General features: G+C 39.5%; 1 protein-coding gene across 16 annotated transcripts in view; it reads right to left on the bottom strand.

Moving 5' to 3' along the window:
* Positions 1-27,193, bottom strand: part of Fggy (FGGY carbohydrate kinase domain containing) — a 363,434-nt gene that overhangs the window by 203,727 nt on the left and 132,514 nt on the right. The gene's annotated exons all lie outside the window — the stretch shown is intronic.

Genomic DNA, 27,193 nt, shown 5'->3' on the forward strand with positions numbered 1-27,193 from the left:
GTAGGACTAAGATGAAAACATAAACTTCAATTATTTCCCTTTCTTTTCCTGCTTGAATCTTACATACCCACTTACCTGAGTTTGATGAATGGACCTTGTTCTTTTCCATATCCTGGGCTCAAAGCTATTCTCTGTGCCCTTCCTTGCTCCTTCATATGGCTACCTTCTCTACATCCACTAGGAGGCAACGTGGAGATCACTATCTCCAGGAAGGTTACCCTAACTGAACACCTGCCCCATACCCTGACCATATAAATACATGCCTGAATTTAACACTTCCAAAAGTATTTTGCACACTAGTTAAAAAACACATTTATGTATTGATGGACAGCAGCTTTTAGTGTAAATGAAACAGAGAAATAAATGCTAAGCTAAAAGAAGTTAAATATGTTTCAAGAGCACCACACAGTTCTGAGACTTTAGTATGCTGCTGTCCAATGACAGACTAAAAAAACAAGGATAGGAATTCCCCTGTCTCAAATGTCTGACCATGGACATTTGTTTTCCCTTAAAGTCACAACTGGTTCTGAAGTGTGCACTGTATGATACACCGCTGTATTGTAATGATGGCATCTGCCTTCCATTGTTCACCAGGCTATAATTTCCCTTTAATCACGTATTTCTGATGTTTACAAAAGGAAAGTCAACTGGATATTGAAAGTGGCATCATCATTTCTCTTCCAAAACCACCATGTTGGCTTCTGATTATGTTCAGAGAACACGGGGTTCTTCACAGGGGTCTACGTTCTTAGGTCCTCTACTCCCCTCTCCCATCACATTATGCTAAAGTGGTTCAAACATATCAGATTCCCACTTCTTGCCTTTCATGTGCACCATAGCTTCTATGAAGAGCATTCTTGCTGACATGTAACATTTCTCAGTCTTCACCATGGAGTCTCAATTCAAGTATCTCTTCCTTAGAAAAGACTTTTCCACTCATGTTCCAGGCAGCTTTATTTTGATCCAGTATTGGCCACTGTTTTTCTGTGCACACTGTCCAGGCTGTCCACCACAGCCCTATAACCTTAGCTGTCCTTCTTATTGCTATCTACAAGAGTGGTAGAAGATAGGAACTATTGAATATTCATTAGCTATGAAGGAATGAGTCTATCTAAGAGGTAAAAGGATAAGAGTCCCAGCCATCCTTTAGATTTGATGGCATTCTTATCTGCTAGTGACTATCTCTGTGAACAGGATGTCATTTAACTTCTAAAAGGTTCTGTCTCTTCAACTACCAGGTAAGAAGTGATAGACTTACAGTTTAAGTGACAGATTGAATACAACTATTAACTCTGTCTTCTCAAAGAAGAGAACCAATCACAATTAACCCACAATCCCTGGCTTAGGAGGCCAATGCCTTATCCATTAGGCCACTGGGGCTTCTTCTTCCGATCACAATTAAAAAGGAATTATTTATTTACTTTTTAAAAACAGTGTTAAGATACACATAATATTAATTTATCATCTTAACTTTGAGTCTGGTCCACTGGTATGAAGTACACTCACACCATAGGGCAAACCACCTTCATTCATCTCCAGGACACACTGACCTAACAAAACTGAAATGATGTTCACAATGTTCACCAAATACGAGTAGCACCCCACCCTCCCCCAGTCCCTCACAATCTTCACTTTACATTTTATCTATCTCTGTAAACTAGCCTATTCAAGCACTATGGTTTGGATCTTAAGTGTCTTCCAAAGGCCTGTGTCTTGAAGACTGTCCCCTGATATGCAACTAACTATGGGGAAGTAGTTAGGACCCACATCAGACAGTCTGGCCATTGAAGGCAGATCACCAAGAAGACTAGAGAATCCCAACCCCTTCTTCTTTTCTGCTTCCCATCCAGGAGGGAAGCATCTTTCCTCTGCCAAGTGTTCCCAGTTGCCTTGGATGGCCTTGCCTTGCCACAGGCCCTTTGTAGACTAGAAGACAAAAGAAACCTTTCTTCTTTGTAAGACGGTTATTTCCAACATCTGTTACAGTGAGGGAAGGCTTACTAACACTGCTAATACAATAGTCTTAGTATGGCTTTTGGGCTGTAACCACAGGCTACAGACTGGGGAATCTACAAATAAAGGGTGACAGTTTTCTAGCACACAGTTGTAGAAGCTGAAAAGTTAAGAATAAGGTGTTGGAATGTAAGAGGTATCAAAGTGTAAGACAAAGCAAGCTTGTTAGCCAGGTCTCTTATTAAGCTCTTATGGCAGAGGGCCCATCATCCCTCATGACCTCATCAGATCCTCATTATTTCCTACAGGTCCCATCTCCAAATACTATTACCATACAAAACTGAGGACTAGACTGGCAACTCATGAGTTTTAGGGGAATACACTGAAACAACAGTAGTACTTTCTTTAAGTGGAATCATCTAGGATTTTTGCTTTTATGTCTAACATATATCATTTTACATAATGTTGCTTAGTACAAAGGTTCATCCACTTTACAGTATGTTGCCGAATTTCTTTGCTTTTGAAGGGTGGATAATGCTTCATTGAATTTCTGTACCACTTTTTGTTTATCCATGTCCAATCTATGGACTGCTTTCAACTTTTGGCTACTATAAATGATACAAAGAATATGACTGGAAAAATACTTCTATGGGCCACTGCTCTCAATTCCCTGAGTATATACCTTGAAAAATTATGTTGGATCCTAATTTAGAGTTCTAATTTGCTCCCCTTGAGCAGCAGCTTCACAGTTTCCATGACACCAGCATCATTTTATATCCCACCAATATGGCACAGGACTAATTTCCCTACTTCCACACTAGCACATACTTTGAGTTTTACTCTAAAGTGTAAACCCATCCAGCCTAAGTTAAGGGACAAACTGATAGTAGCAAGAACATTTGAAAGCTAGGGCAGCACAGTGAGGAATGGTGGTGAATTCACTAATACCAAAGAGCTGAATCCCATGAAACTTGGTTTGCTATGGAGAACACTGAAAAGCTCGGGATTTTGTGGTGATGCTACACCTAGAAAAAGAGTAATGAAGGCCTGAAATCAGAAAGATGAGCTTGCTTAATAGAAAGGGTAGGTAGCCTCAATAATGGCTTCAGCCTGGTTTCTCTTAGCTGATAAAAGTGTGGTGATTTATCTATCATCTAAAATGGGAGAGATGGAAGGATTATGGATAGTGGATACAAAGAGAGAGGAAATTAATGCAGCTATCAAGTCTCTTTTCCCCGTGCTATAGCAGCCAGGCTTAGACCCCTGCAATTGTACACTGCAAGACTAGAAGCTTACTCTGGGACACAAATTTAATGAAGAGAAGAGAAGCAAATATGCTGGTGGAGAATTTCCCTCCTCCTAAGCCATCAGGATCAGCTCCAGATCAAAAGTGATAGTGTGGTGTACGTAGACAAGTCCTCAACAGTTTGTTAGTGGCCTGTTCTCATCATTTGACCACCTGGAAGCGACCAGATGCAGAGCAAATATCTAAATAAGCACACAGGTTAGAAAATCAACAGAAATCTCAAGAAACAGAAAGCAAGTCTACATAGAAAGGGGGAAAACAACTTAAGACATATATTGGCATGAGGACCAGATAATACCTCCCAGAAATGAATGCACAATGGTGTGTCAAATGACAGTGGGTAAGCAGAAGCTTCTATAGTAACTGGCTCCCCAACAATGTGGAATTGTAAATATTGTATTTAACTTTTCCATTCTAATATCCTGTCCTTCCTCACAGTTGCAGAGCTTAAAAAGATTAAGGCCTCCCTCCTCCCAATAAATGACATGGCTGGTTCTAGATGCCAGAGACAAGAAGTGCCCAGTATAGCTTTATAAGCTGGAACAGATGGTGGTTTGCAATGGTGAATCCTGTAGCCTAATATGAAAGAAAAATAAAAGAAATTCTAATATTTCCATTTTTAGGTATATTTTTATACATTTCTCATAATCTATATTATAATCTTTAAAATAAATTTCTATATGTCCTTATACACTCTAATGTTTTCAGGAATACAGAGGGCTCATGGAATAAAATATACAAGGGGAAAAGTTAAACTGTGTTAACAGTTAAAGAATAATTAAAATAAAAGTGACATGTTGTTTTCTGTTGCTTTATAGTTTCAATAATTTGTTTCTAGAGATAAATTTGACACTATATAACATCCTTAAATACATTTATACCTTTTTGTTTAAGAAATCCACACCAGGGATTTAACTAAATAAATCATCTGAAGGACTGAAGAGATGGCTCAGGAGCTAAGAGTACCTATTGCCTTGGAGAGGACCCAGGCTCAGGAACTAACACCCACATGGCAGCTTACAATCATCCTGGACTCCAGTTTCAGGGGATCTGGACTTAAAGCAAAAGGGAATTTAAAAATGGTGTCTGTAGAACACATTTTAAATTTAAAAAGAAATAGTCTGTAGGATTATAGAAATTATAAAGCAATAGAAAATGGCATATAATTTTTATTTTAATTATTCCTTAACTGTTAGCATCTTCAAGTGGCCTTGCAGATACCATTTCTAGTTTTGTTTTGTTTTTTTTTTTTTTTTTTGTGGGAGTTTTGTGTACATGTGTGTTTCTTGGGTTTTGGTGAGATTTTTGTCTGTTTATTAAAAAGACATGAAGGGTATCGAGTTGGGTGGGTGAGGACATGGGGAGGATCTGAGAGGGGAAAAGCATGGTCAGAATATATTGTATTAATATATTTTTCAATAAAATTCATTTATCATTGCTGTGTACTATGTGCAGGGTGTGGGGGGACACATAAATTACAGTGTGCATGCGGAGGTCAGAGGAAGACTTTGTGGAGTGAGTTCTCTGCTTCTGCCTTCATATGCTTCTTGGAATCAAACTTAAGTCATCAGGTTTGCACAGCCAGGCCTAAACTCCTTAAGCCACCTCACTGGGCCCCACTTTTTCACTTTGCAGGGGACAAAAATAAACAAGCAAAAGATAAATAAACAAAAAATCGAGAAGCAGCTTCTACTGCTGTGATAGAAACGAACACTGAGAAAGGGCACTGAGAGTGAGGGCTGCTGGAAATGCAACTTTAATGAGATTGCAATTAGCCAAGATGGTCCTGAGCTATCAAGTGTCCAGATAATGATCAGTTTGGGCTTGAGTATCATCTGTAAGAACTAGTGTAGGCAGGCTGCATCTCTGCCATGCTGCAAGATATGCCTTGGCAGGCAGCCACAGAAATCAAAGAGGATTGGTAATGTCCTGAAGGTATCAAGCTAGTGGAAAGCCACATTAATGTTGACATGGAAATGCCTGGGAAGACTATGTGATAAACATTGTCCCGGTGCCGGGATCCAGCAAGTCATAAGAGGGACATAGCCCCTGCCCTAGTGAAATGAATAGGCTGAAAGAAGCATCATATTCGTACTTACAAACAATGAATGAAAAACTCAAATGTGATGAGTATCAAGATATGAATTAAAGATGTAGTTTACATATCAATGCAGCACCCCAATTCAGTGGTACACAGCACACATAGGGAAGGAGCTGTGGAGCGAAATGAATATGAATAACATACATGATTTCAGCATCCTTTAGGGAGCTCAGTCCTGGGATAGGCTGCAAATCTGTTAGCCTCCATTTCAAAAATTCTATTTCCTCTTGCTACATATTCCCCATAGGTCCATAGTCTATAGTTCTGTGTGAGGTGAAGTCTCAAAGAGTGTCATTCATATTATGGTCCATGTTCATGACACTTCTTGGGTACATAACCTGAAAAGCTATGTTAGGTCTAGATTTTTTTTCACTGAACCTATACTTCAAAATAGGCTAGCTATTTTAAAATATGTATTTATATATACAGATGTACATGCATACATACATACATACATACATATACATACATATATAATTTATGGCTATGTTAAATGATTATCTGTGCTGGATTTAATGGAGATAGTTTATAAGTTTCCACTGTGCAGCTGGCTCCCAAAGGTATTTCAAGGTAATTCTAGCTAGTGGAATTTTCACACTATGATGTGATTATAGAATCATTGATGGAATCATATCATATTAGTGATGAGTGAGATATGGATGGCATTGCAGAGTCTACTCTGCAATGAGTATAGGGCATTGTATTTAAGTGCAGGAAGATGAGAACTTGGCTAGGAAGAGAAGGTAGGAAAGTGGCCAGCACAGTGATGCCTGTGTGGGAGCTGAGGTATGAAAGCATGAACTGTGTTTTATGAACCAACCCTTGGGCAGAGAAAGAACAAGAGGAGACAGCCTATGTTTCACACCAACTACACACATTTTATCAAATCTTTAAGGCTCCTTTATTTACCAACCCAACCACCCTGAAACAGCACTTGGTGTCTTCCTCAGTCTTTCAGACCCTAAAGTACCTCTCCTTTTGACTCACAACATGTAATTCTGGTGCTTACAGGGAAGTTGATCATGTACCATCACTACTTTTTTAAAAGCATTTGTTGGTTCCTAGCCAAATTCAAATACCATGCACCTTTCCAGACTTGCTAACATGACTGTTCTCAATTTCTCTTACTGTTCCTTGTCTTTTGATAAGTGTCAGCTCCTGTTTCACAAACCTGCCTGTAGCATTACTCTAGATCAAAGTATAACACAAACTGTGTTTAGCAAACTGTGAGGCTCAGGGTAACTAACAAGAACTTGAAGTACTAGCCTCTTAGAAGTACTCACATACCAAGTGACAAAGCTACCTGACTCAGGAGCACAGAAAAAAAAGAAAGCAATTACATTCTCCTCTTATAGAATCATGAGCGACCTGCCTACATATATCTCACTAGCCAAAATACAGATGTGGAGAAATCTAGAGAACAAAGGCCTTAAAGTGCCCCATATCCAGCTAAAAGTCTGAGTCTGGGTAGAAAAGGGGATGCCAGTGTAGCCTGCATGGGTATTCACTATCCCTGCACCATTACCATGCCTGTGACAAAGCTGGGAAGCTTATTAGGGTTCTGTTTCATTTTATCAAAGCTTTGGGGTCCATAACAAATCACAGGACATTTCCAAGCACATTTCCTCAGGATCTATACAGCTGCCTCGCTTTAATCATCTTGAAAGCATGGCCCCCTGAAGGGAAGTGTAGCTATATGGGCCTGATTCAGTCTAAATTATTGGAAAATTGATTTTTTTAAAAAGGTGTTTGCTAGCCAAGACTCCTGAACCATTTTAAGGAGCTTGAAGAAAAGGAAACCACCATCTCTTTGAAAAGTAGAAGAATGTTTTGCCAAGAAAAAGAAAAAAAGCTGAGCCTACATACTGATAGGTTGTGGGACACTTTGTAGATGCTTTTTATAATTCTTTAACTAAATAAATCTCTGTATACCCATCAGTATCATGATAACTTTGTTTGAAAACATGTTATTTATTTCATATTAGTTATGAGTTATCAATAATTTGAGTTAGTTTTATTACCAATTTTTTTAAGATAATGTAGACTGTAGAGGTTTTTTGTCCAGCTAGTATTTGCTGATGCATTTTCTAATCAAAAGGATGTATAATTAAATTCATAAATACTCATATTTGTGAAGAAAGTTACCTTTAATTGCCATGAAACTACTGCCTGTGTCCATTCTCACTCTTTAACGAGCTTAGCAGACACAGAGGTAGTGAATGTCCATAAGAAGGCTTCCCTTTAGGCATATGCAAAGAAAGAAGACAGGGGCACAAGCAGAACACTCTGGAAAAGAAAGCAGGAAAAGGGCAGGAAAGAACCCCTAACATAGACTAGATGTGACCCTGCTTAGCGTGATGAGTCAGGAAACTAGTAAGCTGAATGAGTCAGAAGAGCCTATGAAAAATGCAAGGGCTGCAATGAGTGGGGATGCATTTGCTTGTAACAGTATGAGATCTGTTAGGCAGGCCCGTCTTCCATCAAGAGGACTGAGAAGTTAATTCCGTTGCCTATCCTCAGTTTTACACATAAGGCACAAATACTAATAGGACATTAATATAATAACTCATTTACAATGTTGGACATTGATGCCTAGACATAAGGAATACTCAAGAATACTAAACCAGCATAATCTCTAATTGCATTCTAAATACTTACCCCTCTACCCACAAATAAGTGTAGTTCTCAGAAATGCTTTCCCCACCAGCAGCAGCAGATGGAGACTATTATAGAAATACACAGCTCATCAAGATGCAGAGAACAACAAACCATGAGATGCCAACCCCAACCGATACATCTATAATATAATCTCGCCAACTGACACATCTATAATATAACCTCACCAACTAATACATCTATAATATAACCACAAAATCTAAGGAAAATTACTTAAGAGGAGGCAGAAAAAAAATTAAGAGATAGGGCCAGGAAGTTTTCTGAGACATTTTCTATATATGACAGAGAAGCTGTACCCTTGGAATCTCAAAAATAGTCCTCTAAACAAGACTCGTATAATGACAACATGACTAGACATGCCAACGTGGATGGAAGAAATCTCAAAAGGCCCCATTGCTAGATGATGTTCTACAAGTAATTTTTAGCTTCTGAAGGATGTGAATCAGTCTTGTATAGGGATAAGACCCTATAGGTTATCTAATTCCACTTGATGATTGCTAGGTACACTAAAGGAATTCAGCAGGTGTGTGTGTGTGTGTGTGTGTGTGTGTGTGTGTGTGTGTGTGTTTGTGTGTGTGTGTGTGTGTGTTTGTGTGTGTGTGTTTGTGTGTGTGTGTTTGTATGTAACAATAATAACTAAAAGAGAAGAGGTCATGAATTTGAGAGGGAATGGAAGGCATGGGAGATGTTAGAGGAGGGGAAGGAGCAAAAATAACATAAATACATACTCTTGTATGAAATCTTTGAAATTTTTTTGAATTAAAGTTTATAAAGCTTGCTAGCTTTCACACTATACTATGTCCTTTCATTCTCTTTTTATACTAGATACTAAGAACACTGAATCTTTTATTCTTTAAAGGAGTCAAATTGCTAAGGGCAAGGCTTAGAATGGAGGTGACTATTTGAATTCATCTCCCCAGGACTTCTAATTTCATGGAAATTAGAATAATAGTGAGGAAATTGCTTTAGATGAGGGTGTCTGCTCCTGCTTTGGATTAAACTGTTGTCACATGCTAAAAATGAAATGCAAATTTTAGAAAAGCCAAGGTTTCACCTAGAATGGAAAGGCCATCTTTAGACTGACAAAACTTAAGTGAGATGCCCCACTTGCTGACTCTAAACACCAAAACATAACTCAAAAAGCAAAGAATAAAAGTCAACACAAAAGACACTTTATGACTGAAGACCACAGTAGAAAAGAAACCAAAGTGAGATAAAACACAAAGTTACTGCAGCAAGTCTCAGAGAATACACTGGTTTTCTGAGTCTCCACTGATAATGACTATAAGCAGAGGATCATTTTTTCCACAGTCCATAAGCACATTGCAGTCAGGGACTAAAGATGTAGCCTCAGTACAGATGCTGAGACCTGCAATGTTCTCACATGCTACATTCAACAAACATTGGCTAAAACAGCAGGAAAACTGACACAGGAATGGCTTTCATCAGCATCCATAGTGAGCTTTCCTGAACTGTCAAATCGGGACAGACATGTCATTCTCTAAGGTATTTTTGACCCCTCAATTCAGGAGACTGGAGAAGTGAAGAGCTTGCTGCTGCTGCTGCTGCTGCGGCTAGTGATGATGGTGGTGATGATTATGATGTTGGGAATAGCTGGAAAGAATCTGAAAGCAAGACATCTCCAGATGTGGTTCTGGGGGTTACCTAGAGACTTGTTAGAAATGTCATTTCTCTGGTCCCACCCAGAACTCCTGATTCAGAAATTTTAAGCAGAGGAAGGGTAGCAAGGTTTATGATGTCCTCTGAGTGGTTCTTAAATTACCCCTCATTTGAGAACTGATGAGAAAATCTAATCCCTTCAGTTTAGAGAGGAGGAAATAGAGGCACAGAACCTTGTTCTGTAGCCCTAGGGCCTGAATAGAAAATTGAGCTGTTTTCCCAGAATAATTTTTAGAAAATTTAGGTAGTTAAATTTGTAAATTCAGTACTTTTTGACTTTGTGATATTATACCTCACTGAGCTTCAGTTTCTTTATCTGAAATGAAGAACTCATGGAGGGGGAACAGGGAAAGGAGATAACATTTGGAATGTAAGTAAATAAAACAATTTTAAAAAACCATTTCCTGTACTTATAATAAATAGATACTGTATCTAATAGATATGTAATACATATATACACACATATAATCTATATATCATATACATGGAATAAAATTATAGTTCTTGGGAATATATAATTCTTTGAGAAATATATATAACCAGTACCATAAATAAGTAGTCATTTTTACAAAGCAAGAACTAGCTGAAAGCTAGATATGGTGTTGCATACCTATAATTCTGGCACTTGAGAAGCAGTGCAAAAGACCACTGCAAAACTGTCTCAGGCAAACAATCAAACCAACATACTTGAGTGTGAGAACATTTGCCTGTGATTCACCTGAATAAGCCTCTGGGGAGAGCGGCAGAGCCTGAAGGATGCAGGCTTCACTTAGGGCCTGGCAAGCCCACAGGAGGTTCTAACATCAGGCTGTTTTGGAAAATGATTCCTGGGAGACCTAAACCATCAGAAGACGACTCGGCTGGTGAGAACGGGATCTCAGTAAACATGGTCATCAATTTGATGAGCACATTCGTTTGGATGCCTGTAAACCTTGTTCTGTACCCCTAGGGCCTGAATTTTCTACATAGTTTAGTGGATCTACAGGAGTGCACATCTTATTCAGCATCTGGTTATGGGAGTCAGTGTTTTTCCTATACATACACAGTGGGGTGGTGGTGATGGTATGGGGAAATAAATCAACCACCCTGGCCAAGAGGTAGTTAGCAAAGTACTGAGCTACAATCTACATCAGGAAATAGGAGCCTATAAAACATGTTTTTTTCTATCAAGTTTTATATGATACACTTCATGAAACAGATCCCAGAACATATGTGTTCCCAAGGGAAAACACATGTTCCTCCATATGCCCAAGATTGAGATGTAACTGGGCAGTAAACCTTTTGGAAAGTCTCTGTACAATCAAGTGAGGTTATTCAGTTTACTCTTAGTCTCTTAGCTGTATAAATTTAAAGTCAACAGTGCTCGCATTATACACTGTAAAGAATGTTGTAGACCAAGCCCATAGAAATCTGTCCTGGACACTCTGTGCCCAGAGTCTTCCACACTGACACTCAGACAGAAGTATTCTGAGGACAACTGGTTGCTTCACTCCAAGATTCTCTTGAGTTTCCCACCTACTCCATATCTTGCCTTGATTTTCATCATATTGGAGACTGCAAACTAACCTCTGAAAGCCATGCTTTCTTGGGTTCCTCCTTAGATAGTGATATTGAGAGAATGTATTTCTGGCCATTAGATATAAGATGAGGTAGGGTGTCAGAGATAACCTCCTGAGAATGGAGGCAGATTCAAATAACATGCATACTTTACCCTTGCCCTTGCCCTTTTGCCAAGAGCCCAGATTTGACACAGGAAGTAAGACCATGAAGCCACAAGGGAGGCACTACCATGAAGAGGGGTGTTCAGAGAGGAGAGAACATTGTCGACACTGTGGTAGGTATATGTACGGCCTTACCACCTCCAAGTTTCCTAAGACCAATGCAAAACTTGAGAAAGTTACTCTAGGAAGTCAATATCAAAGGTGTAGTAGGTGTTGTATGCAGAATGGCAGCAAAATTTCCACCAGGAAAAAGCTCTAGCAGCCTATTGAGTAGACATGGTGGGAGACTGGGCAAAACAGATTTGACATCATTTGTAGGTAGTCAGAGTTAATGGAAGATAGCTCACAATAACAACATCTCATAAAGGACTGGTTATGGTGGCTGAAGAGAAAAGTGATACCACAGGCTTGCAGAACAGGCTGACTCTGCTCCCAATGATTAACATAACAAACAAAGCAAAATTTAAAAACCTACTTTTTCCTGTCTACTTGCAATCAGAATGCTGGAGAAAAAAAAATGGACCCTGGGTAGACTCAAAGGGAACTTGTACTGCCTCTCCACGTGGCTTTCAATACCCCAGAGTCTCGACGTTCTCTTAATCTCTTTGTTCCTTGGGTATCTGAACTTCCATTGGCATCTTCTCCATTTTCCAAACCCCTTGCTCCTTTGCTTTTCTCTCAGCCCCTCATTTCCCACCTTACTCTCGTTTCCCAAAGTAGGCAGAAGTTCTATAATGAACACTACTCCTCGTTTCCTGTCGCCTGTTGTCTCCAGCTTCACACATGTTTACTTTCTTCATTAACTGAATATGGTGTCTGTCCTGAGAATGATACCTTCCTCACTCCCAGAGTCCTTGCAAGTCTGATTGTCTCTTCTCTCTCTGCTGTCCCCACAGCACGGCTAGATATTTCCTATCAGAGATCAAACATTTCTCTCCCATCAGTTGGTCAAACAAGCAATGGAGGACTCCATCCATTTTGCACACTCATCTGCCTTTAGTGACTATCCATTTCTAGTTCCTTTCTTGACAGTCAAGTTTCTTATGTGCTGTCTAAACATTCCAGTTCTGCAATGGTGCCTGACCTGACCCTCTTGGCTTGAACTTTGATTTAATCACCAGCTAACTGTGTGGCATCGCGTGGTTAACTTCATGGTTCATGGTTGCTTCATGGCTATCTTTTGTAAAAGAAAAAGGAGTATGCACTACATTTCTCATTGGGTTGTTGTAAAGTAAAAATGCATACTAAATACTTGGCACAGCATCTAGTAACTGTTCATTAAATGCTAGTTATTTACTCCTCAATCCCTATCTTCTGTTCTGCTATTATATTAAAGTTGCCTTCACTAAAGTTTCTGCTATAGCCTGAATATGGCCAGTAAAACTATTGTGTAGCACACTTAATATCCAGGAAAGGTGATTGATGAGGGCCTCTTGGGAGATGTATGAGTGCATTAATGCTCATATGGTGTTGGGAGCCGACTCCTAGCAGAAAGCAGCTATCATCTTTGCAGCCATCTCAGGCCATATACCCTGACAAGAGACTTGTTTTCAACAGCCTACAACAGCTGAGCACACTCTGATAAACATCTTGTTTTTCCTACATATCTTGTTTTGTTTGTTTAATTCCCCCAGCTGCAAGGTGGTAAAGTGCCTTCAGCTGTGTTCCCCTGCTTATCCACAGCTGCAAGGCACGTGGTAAAGTGTATATATACCCATGATTTCCTTTTAGTAAACGGGATTTGATCACACACCCTGTCTTGTCTCCATTCTTCGTATCTCTTGCCCCTCCATCCTCACTCTCTCTCTTGCTGGACCCTGTTGACTGACCTAAACAGATCGGGTCACTTGGGCCCCAAATGTGGGGCAGTGCGGACTGGAGCACTTAGCCCCCATGCGTGGGGCAGCACAGTCCAGGACAATATGTAAAAAGTCTGGAGTGATGTGCTTACTCTGTCTTGTCCTTCTGCCTTTCACCATGTGAGAACACAGAAGGTCGACCAAAATCAGACACCAGCAAATTGCCTCCAAAACTGGGAGACACAGAGTACTAGTGTTCATAAATGTCCTAGCCTGTAGTATATGGAGCACATACAGATTACTACAGCCCCCAAGTCATTGTATAAAGGGACAGTTTTTAGTCTTCACCTCCCTCTGCTTACAGCCATGGAGACCCTTCCTCCGCATTCTAAACATTCCTGGTCTATATGGATGACTTTTATAGCTATCTGCAGGCACCTCAGCCTTGTCTTTCATGAACTGGAATTGCTCAAACTGTTTCACATCCATTTCTACTCCCTCTCTAAAGGTGGTTACACATATTCACAGCACCCAATGCCAGCTGACATCCATCCTTACCTACTTCCCCAGCATATCCAACACTGTATTCCTAAGGTATTTACTAAGTACTCATATTCCTAATTGTTCTCTATGTGCTATGTGCCGTAGAGGATGGTCTAGCAGCTTATAACAAGAACGCAAAGATAACAGACTAAATAGTAAATGAATCCCAAGATGAACACAAAATGAAGTGAGATGAACATGTTAATGCTCACAAGTCCACTATAAATGAGCCCCCAGTTTGCATTACATACTCAACATAGGAAAGGGGTTAAAGGAACATTTTGAACGTTTTTCAATGTGATTACTGTGAGAAACAGAGAGAATGAAAGTCATTATTAAAAAGGGGGTGGGGCGGAGAGAAAAATTGGTTGGGTTCTCATACCAGACAAGATCTACCCTCATCAATGACACATTAAGAGAGCCTCAGGGAAGAACTTACTTTCACAGTACTAGAAGGTAATTAGAAGCTGCTAAGGGAGGGAAGAAATAGTCTTACCCAGCGATGCCCATAAACCACACCAACGAGCTGCATGACAAGACTTCCCTAAAAATGCAATAGTGGCATTAATATCTTGGTGGTAACTAATAGCTATCTAATTGTACCCAATGCCTGCTTAGCAGGAGGGAAACCTAGTCAACTACACCTCGCTTGTGAGGCCACAGGTCTTAGAAGAGGACCTACAAGCTACATTTTGGTAAACCAGTTTAATTCCTAACTCTATTCTAAATATTTCTCTGTACACCCACAGATAAGTATAGATTTTACCAATCATCAAAAGGCTTTTTTTTTTTTTTTTTGCAACAGCAGGGGACCATTATAAAAAACCCAAATGGTTACAATGCAGGAACAACTAATCCTAGGGTGCCTATTGCCAGCTGATAAACCTGAAACAAAACTCCTGCACTTATGTCTCAGGAAACATCGCAGACAGCAGGATGGAAATATTTTAAGAGCCAGAAGGCCATGAAGGCTTCTGTAAGATCATGCCTTCTAACTATTACAGAGAAAACTACACTAATGAAATTGCAACAGCATGTCATCATAAACAGGACTTGAACAATTCAAACAACAGTTGGCATCACAATGCAGGTAGGAGGAGTCTCACAGGGCCCCACCCCTAGATAAAGAGCTACATGCAGTTAAAACTGATGAGAGAGGGAGAATTGATCTTTCCCAGGGATTAGTCCCCTGAGTGGTTATCCAATGCTGCGTACTCAGCCCTATATATATATGCAACACTTAAAGAACTCTGCAGGTTGTATATGATAATTTGATGATTTGTTCATATGTCTATGTAAAGGCTGAAGAAAAGGTATCCATAAATTCAGGTTGGATATGGGAGAATAGAATGGTGGACGGGGAAAGATAAATAATGCACATATATTTTAGTTCAATTTTTAAAAAGGCTTTATATGAAGTCACTGCAGTGACCAAGCAGATATACTGCTTTCCCTATGAGCCCCACACAGGTTAAATACTGGTTTGATAGAACATGGCAGCATCAGGTTGCAAACTCATGTTAGTCCAGCTCCCAACTGTTACCCCAAAGTAAATCTGAAAAACAAACACTGTTTTCCCCAGTAGCAAGAGTCAGCAACAGACCTTTGTGCCTGGTGTGCATTACAGAACAAGCAAAACCCTGCAAAAACTTTGCCTCTTAACAATGTTCTGGCAGCTGCTGAGTTGCTTCAGTTTAAAGCCAAGATACAAAGTCCTTGACAGAAAAGGGCAGGAGGTGGGGCGAAGAATATGAAGTATTAATATGCCTTGTAAAATCATTACCTTGTCCCTTAAGTAGCCTCTGAAGTAAGAACAGCAGGAAAGAACACCAGTAGGGGTATTTTGTTTGCTCTCCCCTCCCATACATTGTATATTTCTTCAGCTAAAATGGTATGAAAATTTAACAGAATTTTAATGTCATTTTTCTAGGTTTTATGATACCACAAAGAGATCATCTTCATTCTGCTCACCACAAGACCAGAGGGGTCACAGGAAAGGTGGGTCAGTGACTCATTACCTCCCAGGACCTGCAGAGGCTGAGTGGCAGGCAAACTTCTGGGATCAATAAAGTTCAAGGCAAGGCAGTGCCTGCCAGCAAGCCTTAAAGAAAGTCATTAGTCAACTAGTGACCTGACAAACTCACGGCAGCAGCCCTCAGATGTGGATTCTCAGAAAGGTTGATCTGTGCTGAGAAACTGAAAAGGTCATGGGTATGTAGAAGTCAAAACTCACAGAATGGGGTGAGGAAAAGAAACCACAGAAGAACCTGGAGTCAGAGGGTAGGTCACCTCAGACACCAAGGTCACCACTTACCTCCTGCATGAGCATGAAAAGTGAAGCCTAAGAGTGATGGCATGTCACATGCAATGCAAAAGCTAGTTGGGCACAGGGGAAGCCTCTGAAAAACACTGGATTAGCGCCCCTCTAAACAGATGACAATGATGACATAGCATCTGGAGTACATAGAATCTAGATGCAAGTCCTATGCTAATAGCCTTCAGAGAAAGAAAAAGCAAACTAATCGGGCACTTTGATGTGATTAAAACATGTTCAGACTTTCAAGGAAATGTTCCTTCCTTCTTTCCAGAAATGTCAGGAACCATCTCCTCAGCTTCTGCAGTGGTACCCAGAGAGAGGATGCATAAGTGAAGGTGAGTGATCTCTTCGAATTAGCACCAACGCGCTTGAGTGACAGGCAGCCTGGGATTAGAATCTTGCTGCATGCCTTCCATGCTTGTCTTGGGAAAGGTGATTTCAGGTGAGTCAACCCCAGCCCGCTCAACTGTTTTTCAGACTGACTACTATATCCAGATCCCTGCTCCTCTAAATATGCTGCTTTCTACCCGAGTTTCTGAGACCTTTGAAATGAGAGGCTCCAAATAAAGCACATGACTTCAAATGTAGTCTGAGCTCTTACTGATCTTGAGCTGAACATTGACTTCTGGCCCAGGGGACTCCAGAACCTATGGCTCTTTTAACCTATGACCAAAGCATCAGAATCCCCTGTACTATAGTTCTTCATTAGTAAAATGATACAGTATTACCTACCAAGACTGGTTAGGAAGATTACTAGACTAATATTAAAAACCACCTAAAATACAATGCATTAACATTTGCTTGGTTTAGTCATCTTTAGCAACCTAACACTCTAGTTAATCTAAGTAGCCACTAAATTTACATACAAACCATAGAGAATCTGCATTTTTCCAATTTCTTTTATTTTAAATAAAAAGGTGTGACTATACATGCATACTGAGTAAATATATCTCTCCAAAAGAGACAACTGGAGGTGGGAGGCAATTTGGGGGCAAGGAAGAAACCTAGCACAATGCAAACTCCCAAGAATCTATTAGGATGATCCTAGTTAAGACCCCTAGTAATACTAATAGGGAATACTTTGCCTGAACATGCTAGCTCCTGTAACCAGATGAGACTTCCAATAATGAGTTTCAGATACCAACCCGTCCATCAAACTTTCATCCTACAATCTGTCCTGCCAGCGTGATGTGCTGGGGTAAAGATGACATAGAAATTGTGAGAGTAGCCAACCAATAACTGGTCCAATTTGAGACCTGACCCAAAACATGGGAGGGAGCTCACCCCTGACACTACTGCCTGGAGGACTACAAAACAGAGGCCAGAAGGCTCAGAGACTAAGCTAGAACCACATATGACTAGCAAAAATAAAGTTAGTAAAATGATGCCTAATGATATTCTGCTATGCACATAGATTGGTGCCTAGCTCAATTGTCATCAGAGAGGCTTCATCCACCAACTGATGCAAACAGATGTAAAGAACCATAGCCAAACAGTAGGCAGAGTTCAGAAAATCCTGCTGAAAAGGGGAAGAAAAAATGTAGAAGCCAATGGGGTCAAGGGCACCACAAGAAAAGCCACAGAATCACTAAACAGACTCACAGGGGCTCACTAAGACTGAAGGCACAATCGGGTCCCTGCTTGGTTCTAACCTAGGCCCTGTGCATATATGTTATAGTTGTATAGCTTAGTGTTTGGGGGACTGACTCCAAACAAAGGGAGGGACATTTCTGATGCTTTTTCCTACATTTGGGACACTTTTCCTCTTACTGGGTTGCCTCATCTAGCCATAATATGAGAGGAAGTACCCAATCTTATTGTAACTTGACATGCCACATTTAATTGATATCTCTGCGAACCCTGCCTTTTTCTGAAGGGAAACAGAAGAGAGTGGATGAAGAGGGAAGAGATGAAGGAGAGGATGGAGGAGGTGGGTGAACAAAGGGAGGAAGGGGAAACTGCTGTCAGGATGTTAATATATGAGAGAGTAAGTTAATTAAAACAATATCCCTTCAACCAATTCCATGTCCCCTATCCCTAGTTTCCTCTCAAATTGATAGCCTCTTTTTAAATATATATATATATATATATATATATACATATATCCTGATGAGTTCATTTTTGTTGTTTGCACACATTTCATTCTAGGGCTGCAAAACCAATTATGGTGCTTATCTCTGGGAGAGGCTCAGCAATCATTTGTTACCTATAGGTTTTTTTTGTCTATTATTGAGGCTCCATGAGAATTTCCCTCTTCTGACTTAGCATGTCTACTGATAGTGTCATTGTTCAGGTCTGGTTTAGAAAGCTCATTTCACAATAAAATTTCTGGTCCTCTGGTCCTCTGGTCCTCTGGTCCTTACTATTTTCTGCCCCATCTCTGATAATGCACTGAGCGTCAGGTATAGGAGTTGTGCTGCAGATATTATCCACTGGGGCTAGGCTCTGCTGATGGTTAGTTACATTATATACTGTTGTGGCTTTATGTAATGGTCTCCATTTGCTGTAAAGAAGTGTTCTTTGATGATAGATGGTAGTTAGCCATAGATTCTCTTCTACGATCCATGACCCCACTAGCCCTGAGAATTTGGCTGTATGTACAATACCAGGCATGATTTTCTTCCTGTTGAGTGAGCCTTACGTCTAATTGCATAGCTGCTGGTTATCATTAAGATATGAGTGCAACATTGCACCTTCAGGCATATCTTGCCACACTTATCAGTGCTATGCTTAATAGGTATCACAGGTAGATAGGACTACTGATTGCTTCCTTCTCTTGGCAGCTTTCATAGTATTTGATGGTACTAAGGAAGCTAGACTGTTGGAAGGAAGCATTCAGGTTAGATCCAGATTTAAAAATATGAGTCTTCTGTCTTAAGTGTTGGTGTCTTTGGCAATAAAGACTTACCTTCAACTTCTGAGAGAGAACAAAGGCAACAGCAACAAACAATATTAATTTGAGAGTCAGCAGACCAACAACTAGATAAGAGATTTCTCATGCCTGGCACTAGGGGTTTTGTTAGGTAATCTATGATTAGCATGTTAGGTCAGGCCAAGTGGTATAACTTCAATTAATATAATATTATATAATTATATATTATATCACATATGTATATTATATATAATTTTAGAAAAATATAACATAATATGATTGCTTTACTCTTTTTACATCAAACAAATTTGGTGGTTTCTGTCTCTGCTATATCATTTTTAATAAGCAAAACAATTAATGATATAGTAGCTATTAGGGTCCAACTTTTGGGAAACTAAGATAATGATAATCATATTCTATTTCTGAGTAGCAACTCAGTTTTAGTTTCATAAGTTATGGAAGCACATCTTCAGCTTAGTCTATTAATTATGGATATATAGCTGGGTGTGACTACATAGAGCCATGCTGGTCAAAATATTCTCCTAAGTTTCATTTTGTTTAAGCTACTTTATTTACATCATGGTTTCAGCATCCTCACATACACTGTTGTCCTTCAACCTTCTCGACTGTAGCCACACCAGCCTCCTTTCCATTCTCTCTCTCTCTCTCTCTCTCTCTCTCTCTCTCTCTCTCTCTCTCTCTCTCTCTGTTTCTCTGTCTCTCTTTCTCTCTCTGTCTCTTTCTCTCTTTCTCTGTCTCTCTCTCTCTCTGTCTCTCTCTCTGTCTCTCTCTCTCTCCCTTTCTATCAGTCCCTCTCTGTGTCTCTCTCTGTCTCTCTGTCTGTCTCAGTCCCTCTCTGTGTTTCTCTGTCTCTCTCTGTGTGTGTCTCTCTCCATTAATCCCTCTGTCTAAGCACCCTTTTGACTCCATTCATACACTGAATGTATCACAGCTTAGTTTAAAAACTTCTTCAGACATTTTTCAATCACATAAACATTCCTGAAAGTAGCACTGACCTATTTTTATAATAGTTACCACAGAGGCAATGTAGTGATTTATAATGCTCCAATTGTCTGTATGAAGTCAGGAACACCAGAGCCTTTACTTCATTTGTTCTCAGAATCTATCAGTGCATCACATTGAGTTAGTGAATTAAAGCTAAGAAGGAAATGAAAGATCATTTAGTCATTAATATAACCTTATCTTGCATATTATGAGTCTACTTCCTGTACTGTTCTTCTTCTGAATATAATTATCAAAGCCCTTTTGGGTTCTTCCCTGGATCGGACCTGACAGCAGTCCAGTGATGACTCTATTTGTGCGATAGCATTGTAAATGCTATTGAATGCTGTGTTGCTTGCTTAGGTGCTATTTTATTGATTCTTTCCAGAACTCACACACTTTACATACACACATCATCCATGTCCATCACAGCCCTTCAATTATTATTACAAATGAAGAAACTAAATCTCAGAGAGGATTGGCATCTTGCTCATCTTATGCATCCAGTCAGTGGTGTATCTAGGATCTTATCCAAAGCTTTTCTCACTTGAAAGCTTGTGACTTCTGGATTCCCCCAATATGAAAAAGAAATTAAATGCATTTTAGAAAAATAAGTAACACAGAGAAAAATATTCTTTAAAAGTTGTAAAGCATTGTAGGAACATTAGTCATGGATTTTTCCCCTAATTATCACCAAAATAATTTGTATTTTTAATTTGTGTATGGCTATATGTCCTTCAGTTCATGATAAATCATTCAAACAACAGTTAAAAATATCACCAGCCATATGTAACTGAATAATTTAGACAGGCCTGTAATTCCACCTAAGATAACTTCTCAGGGTTTAATTGTCTTATACCTTGCTTGGAAAAGGGTTGTGTAATCTCAAGGGTAGTTTTAAAAAGGCACTTCACAGCTCTAGATTTTGACAATAATTACTGGAATTATTCCAGGGTACTATCTTTAGCATATATGACCTGTCATATGGAAGCATTCAGGTTCAGAGGAATTGACAGTTCTTATAATAATAGCTAATGTTTTGCTAGAAATATTTTCCAATCTTTGCAATATACCAATCAAGGTGCAAAGAGCTCAAGTTGCAGATGGTAGAGCTTGCATGCTTCGAAGTTGCAGAACCAGGATTAAAAGCAAGCCTATCTAAATCTGGAGACAAGGAACATCCTTTAAATAGGAAATAACTAATATTTTACTTAATCATTCTTGTTTGTCTACGTAAGCCAGACATTTAAAGAGATTGATTATTATGCTTCCAGATTCAACTGTCCCAGCAAAACATGACATTGCTAAGGAGGGCCTCTTGTGTCAGCTGACCTAAATGACATTCTTGATGAGTGATTCTTCCCACTCAGCTGACAACACCTAGACTGTCTTAATAAGCAACATTGTTGTAAAACCCAAAATAAGGAGAGCTGGCATAGAATAGAGAAAGTTACAGCGATGGGAGCTTGGTGGTGGCCAAGTGCGGATGTAGGAGGACTGACTTCTCTTCTCAAGTGTATCTCTAAAATGCTGAAAAATCAAGAAAATTCACTCCACATTTCTGAGACTCAGAAATGTGGTTCTAAATTGAGGATACTAGAAAAAGACCATTATTTCCCTTCCAGCTCTGATGGTTACTGATTCTTTAGGAGGAAGAAGAAATCTTGAGGGTTAACCTTACTGCTGAGTGTTTCCAATCATCTTCCAGATGCCAAACTGTAGGGAGGAACGGTACAGACCCAAAAAGCTTCTAAAAACCATTACTTGCCATTATCACATCATGATGTGGTCATCATTGCTCCCTTGTCCTTCGAGCTCTCTAAGGCTATTCCTGGAAGGGACAATAGCTGAAATGGTATTTCTGGGAATCTAGGGGGTGGGTGTGTAGCATTGGAAGAAGGTTGAGAAGGGAGTGATCCTGTGTACAGGGTGCCAGGGCACAGTTAAGAATAATAACAGCTAACATTCCTACAGACTGCATAAACCATGTCTTGGGACATCTGAGATCACACTTACCTTCACACTTTACAACAGACATTTACATACAGGAAAGAAGGTATTGAACATGATTACAGAGAACAAATGGTGGCAGGACATAATCAAACACTCATCTTCACAGAAGCTACAGACATCCACAATGGCCCTTGTTGGCTTCCATTTTATTTGCAGATTGGCATAAGTAGTAATTGGATCATCTCTTAAATGCAATGATGCAAATACCATTATGTTGAGGCTCTTACTAGTGGCCCATCTTCAAGTCCCACAAGATATCAGTCCCTGTCCGCCATCCTACCCCATCCAGCAATTTGAGAATACCTCATGCCTCCATGCCTCTGAATATATTGTTCCTCATTCTGTAGAAGCATTCCTTCTTTTCTAGTAAAGGGCACTCATATTTTTCAATTACTTTTCCAGTATTACCTCTTGAGAAGACATCCTTGGTATCACTACCAACATCGACAAGTCTTATAGTGTTTCTCCATGGTACTTGGGAACACAAATTAAATATTCTTTTAAAAAAAGACTTCTAAATCATCTTTAATTGTATGTTTGTGGGTGTGTCTGTATGGAATATGTGTCCATGAGTACAAGTGACATCAGAGGCCAAATGTATTGGATCTTCCAAGAGCTAAAGTTACTAACAGTTGAGAGCTGCCAAATGCAGGTGCTGGGAACTGAAATTACTCCTGCCCTCTTATTGAAAATCTTGATAGCACTGAATTATATACTTATCCATCTTGGCTTGAGTAGATAAGAGATCTCTGACCAGGTTCCTTTTGTATTCATTTTGTATACTTAGTCTAGTGCCTATCATATGGAAGGCAATCAGAAAGTGCTGGCTCATTGCATGCATATATTATTGCATCAATTATGACTCCAAGCCATTCCCTCAGACAGAAGACAGACTTGAAAGGGTAAAGTTAATCCATATGATATTCAGAGGATACTTCCTTTTCTTTAAAAATTAGAAGGACATAGTTACATAAGGTGAACAGGAATAAGAATGGTGATTGTTAAAACTGCAGCAAAGTCAAAGGCTCCCAGGATACTGTCAGAGGGAAGACAAAGTCTGAGACAGTTGGTCATCTCCTTCTGAACATGGGTGATAAGTGATGTGACTGGCCCTACATAACCCATAAAAGGCTGGGAGTAACTGTGGCCAAAGTTCTCCAGGCTTCCTAAGTTTAGTACAAACTTCACCTAAAATAACAAATCACAAAGATGGAAGAGCAACAATAGGCTGAGAGGAACCCTTGAAAAATAGAATGGTGACCACAAATCACATAGCTCTTGAATATCAAAATGAAAAGCAAGTTTTAACAATCAAATTGACAAGTCCTTGGTAGCATGCCCTGTTCTCATGGGAACATTTAAAACACCATATATGAGCAGCTTATGAACAATTTATCAGCTCCACAACTATGGACAGCATCACTGGGTTCACCTACACTACTCATGACTATTAGTAAAGCTTGCTAGTAGAAAACACTGGAGAATAATACCACAGGGGAGCCTCTCTAGTCTCTTCTGAGATAGAATAATATTGACATGAACACTGCCATTTCTAACTTTCCACCACTCACTAATTCCATACAGAAGAGGAATTCCTCATCTAATCTGTGACTGTTGAAAAAAACTGACACCTCTAGAGATATGTCAAACAAGTAGGCCTGTATCCTGGATACAGCATCAGGAAAGGCTTGACCTGGGTCTCTTCATGGATCACCTACACTCAAGCCAGTGGTCTGTCTTAGCCCATGAACCAAACAAGCCAAATGAATGATGCTTGTACCAGAAAAACACAACTAGATCTGTTTCCTCTTTGAGTGCCAGCCTCCTAGATGGCTCATAAGTGGATGGGTTAGTATCATGAAGAGCACAAGATCTGAAAACAGAGGCAAGAGTCTGAATGACATTAGTTCCAGCTATTGTTCTGCCTGGAGGTAGAACAATGTTCTACCTTCTTAGGTAGACAATGTTCATGAGGACTGCTGTGAGCATTGACTTTATGAAATAAATCTAGTCTATCACCTAGAACTAGATTTCTTTACTTCAAAGAATTGGTAGCAACTCCATTAAGGTTTTGACATAACTAAAGACAAGAAAAGATATTTTTTATGAAGCCCTTCATTCAAACATATATTGACTCATTCATCATACATTTCAACAGTATTTACTCTGTGCTGTGTGATTTTGCCCACACTGAAAAGATAATCTCATTGGGAAAAGAAAACTAGTTTACTAAAATGGCAGTGTTCTTCCTCTCTGCAGGTATCTTTGTCCACATGCGCTGCTTTGTCTTTGCTCCTGTTAACACCTCACTTCACAGACAGCAACTCCACTAGGCCCCTGCATTTACTTCCCTGATCACAAATAATGAATGATCTCTAAGTTAGCACACTGTGTCTTCTGACGTAACACAACTCTAAAGTGTAAATAATCTCTCAGAAATTTAGTTATGTTGGTCCAATCATTTTCAAACCATGGCCTCCTCCAGTAAAAACAATGAAATGCTTTTCCCAGAAAGTAAAAAGGCAACTGTGATTTGCTGAAGGGAGCCTGCATAATGGATTAGAACAGGTGGGACTTTGCCTCTCCTCCTAAGGATCTGTCCCCCTGCTGAGGTCTTCCTTCCTGCCTGCTTTTGATAGATGACTGGGATTAAACAGGTAACCTGGGAATGATTCGCCTGGAACAAAAGGTCAAAATTTACTGACACAAATCATTTTATTGGACTATGCGTAGACAATCCCCTATTTAGAAAGAAACAGAAAGATGCCCAGAAGGGAGTAGGACGAGAAGAAGGAAGAAGGGGGGCAGACATAGTGGGCTATGCCTTCTCCATCACTCACAACAATGAAACAAGTCTTAAGTACATTTTCTATCATATTCTCTTAACTCATTAAATTATTTTCTTTACCTTCTACAGTGTTCCATAATCAAACCGACCAAATAATTTGTGCCTTATCCTTGAGACACACCATATTAAATATCACATTTGATCATGAACTTACATTCCATAAATAATTTATTTCAAGAGCATTCCTCCATGACACTCTCCATTGCTGAGGTGTTCGATTTTCAGGGAAAGCATTTATTTACAGCCTGAGCCAAAGAAGGCTGGTAAAGACTTGGCTAAAAGCTCTGCATGGAGAAAATTATGGTAATTGTATTAATGCTCAAATACACGGCACTCGATGCTCAAATCTGCTAAAAGGTTTTGTGCTATGTTGCCCACATCTTGACGGGCAATGAGGCCACGAGAAGTGCTTTATTCTTGACGGAACACTTCCGAGACTCATCTTTCATAGTTCCAAGAACTACTAAAGAATCAGAGGAAGCTTCCAGAAAAGTTTCTAAAACTCAAACTCCCTCCTGAAAGTCTTATGCTTTGTGTTCACACTGAAGCTTAAAGCTCAACTAACAAGAAAGGAAAATAAAAAGAAACATCATACAATTAATTCTGATAAATGGTTGGATTTTAATTTGTGCCCAGCAAATTATAGTTCATAATATGTCTCCTTCTGACATCTATTAAAAATCCATTAACTTAACAGGCAAAAATCTAATAAAGTTACTCTGGAAAATGTCTGCTAGGTCAACATTATGGACTTTTAATGAATTTTTTGTGTAACTTGCTCTACTAGAAGAATTAACATACTAATTGAACATGTATCATGTACAATATTCAGAAAAAAGTAAATGTCAACATAATAAAAAAGAAGAGTTTAAGGTAGAACCATGTCACCTAAGATGCTAATAAAACCAATAATTTTAATTTTAGAGCTTTGAAAAGCTGGAAGCACTAAGCTTCTAATACCAGCCATCTTAGCTTACCCCTTACCAATCACATCACACAGTAATTCCAATACAACAGTAAGTGTTCTCAGGCTAGGATGAGATACCCAAGGGTCAACAATGAAATACTATGTGAACAAGTTCACAGTCTAGTAAGGAATCAAGACATGTAAAAAGGTCATCGGTCTATACTGTGTTTAATTTGCCATGGGAACTTTCACCAATAAACTAACTTTAAAAAAAATGGGTAATATTGATTTTCAAAATGACTTAAGTAACTAAAAAGTAAAAATTTGTGTTCCAGTAAAATGTAGTGATACTGACTAACTTGGAGACTCTATTCATGCTTGGAGGCTTCTTCTAACGCCTGATTCTCACCTATAATCAAGCTGACTTATATGAACCAAGGCCTGTGGGATAGATATAGAGGGAGGAGGATTAGGATCACTGTCTTCCACAGGCACTCTCCTCAGACAGATTCTACCTTATCCCCCTGGACCGGGTATGGATGCTTGTCTCAGTCTACTTTAAGTTGGCTTTGAATGAGTGCTGAATATTCTAGTGCTAACCTCACCAGAGGCCAGTAGTAGAACTACATCAGCTCTCTCAGACTAGAATGTTCCAAAGAAACAAGGAACATGCTGACACAAACTGTAAACCTTAAAAGTGGTTCAAGAAACCTAACCTTGTATCCTCTCTGTAAAATAGGAATATGAAACTAATAGTTTTATGAGAACAGTGTATTTAAGTCACCTAACTGGAGACCTAGAAGTCAGTAGATCTTTCTACTCTCTTCGCTCATTGCAAGCACTGAGCCTTTTCTACCAGCTCAGATCCTCAGATGGCTTTGGCTGAGACACAGATGTCCCAGCAGTATGCTGCACACTGTTCTGGCTTTGCTTCTTTGTCTAGTGGAGGCGAAGCAGATCACGGATTGCACCCCACAACTGGCAGTGCAAGTGCTCACTTGCATTCTGCATGTTTGTTTCTAATATACTTCAGCTTTTCATAGCACAATCATGAAGATTCCACCGGAGAAAAGTCTGCAATAATTGACTATGGAAATCAGAAGTTTCACCAAATGCCACTTGCTGTTTACCAATTTATAAGCATAATTCTCACATTTCAGTAGGAACCTAGATGGGCACATGACCTTCCAGCCAATAAATATTACATTTTCTAATCAGTTTGACAGCATAATGGGGTCTGCTGAATGTGTGCTGGTCAATAAGAGGTAATCGGGAGTGAGGTTATATACTGCCTCCAAAAGAATGTGCATCATGATTTTTAGGTTTTTTATTTTTAAATGAGTTATTTAATTTACACACACACACACACACACACACACACACACACACGAGTATACTGTCTTCATGCACACCAGAAGAGGGCATCAGATACCATTATAGAAGGTTGTGAGCCAC

Source organism: Arvicanthis niloticus, chromosome 5, assembly GCF_011762505.2.
Source record: "Arvicanthis niloticus isolate mArvNil1 chromosome 5, mArvNil1.pat.X, whole genome shotgun sequence".
In the NCBI taxonomy this organism is placed as follows: Eukaryota; Metazoa; Chordata; class Mammalia; order Rodentia; family Muridae; genus Arvicanthis; species Arvicanthis niloticus.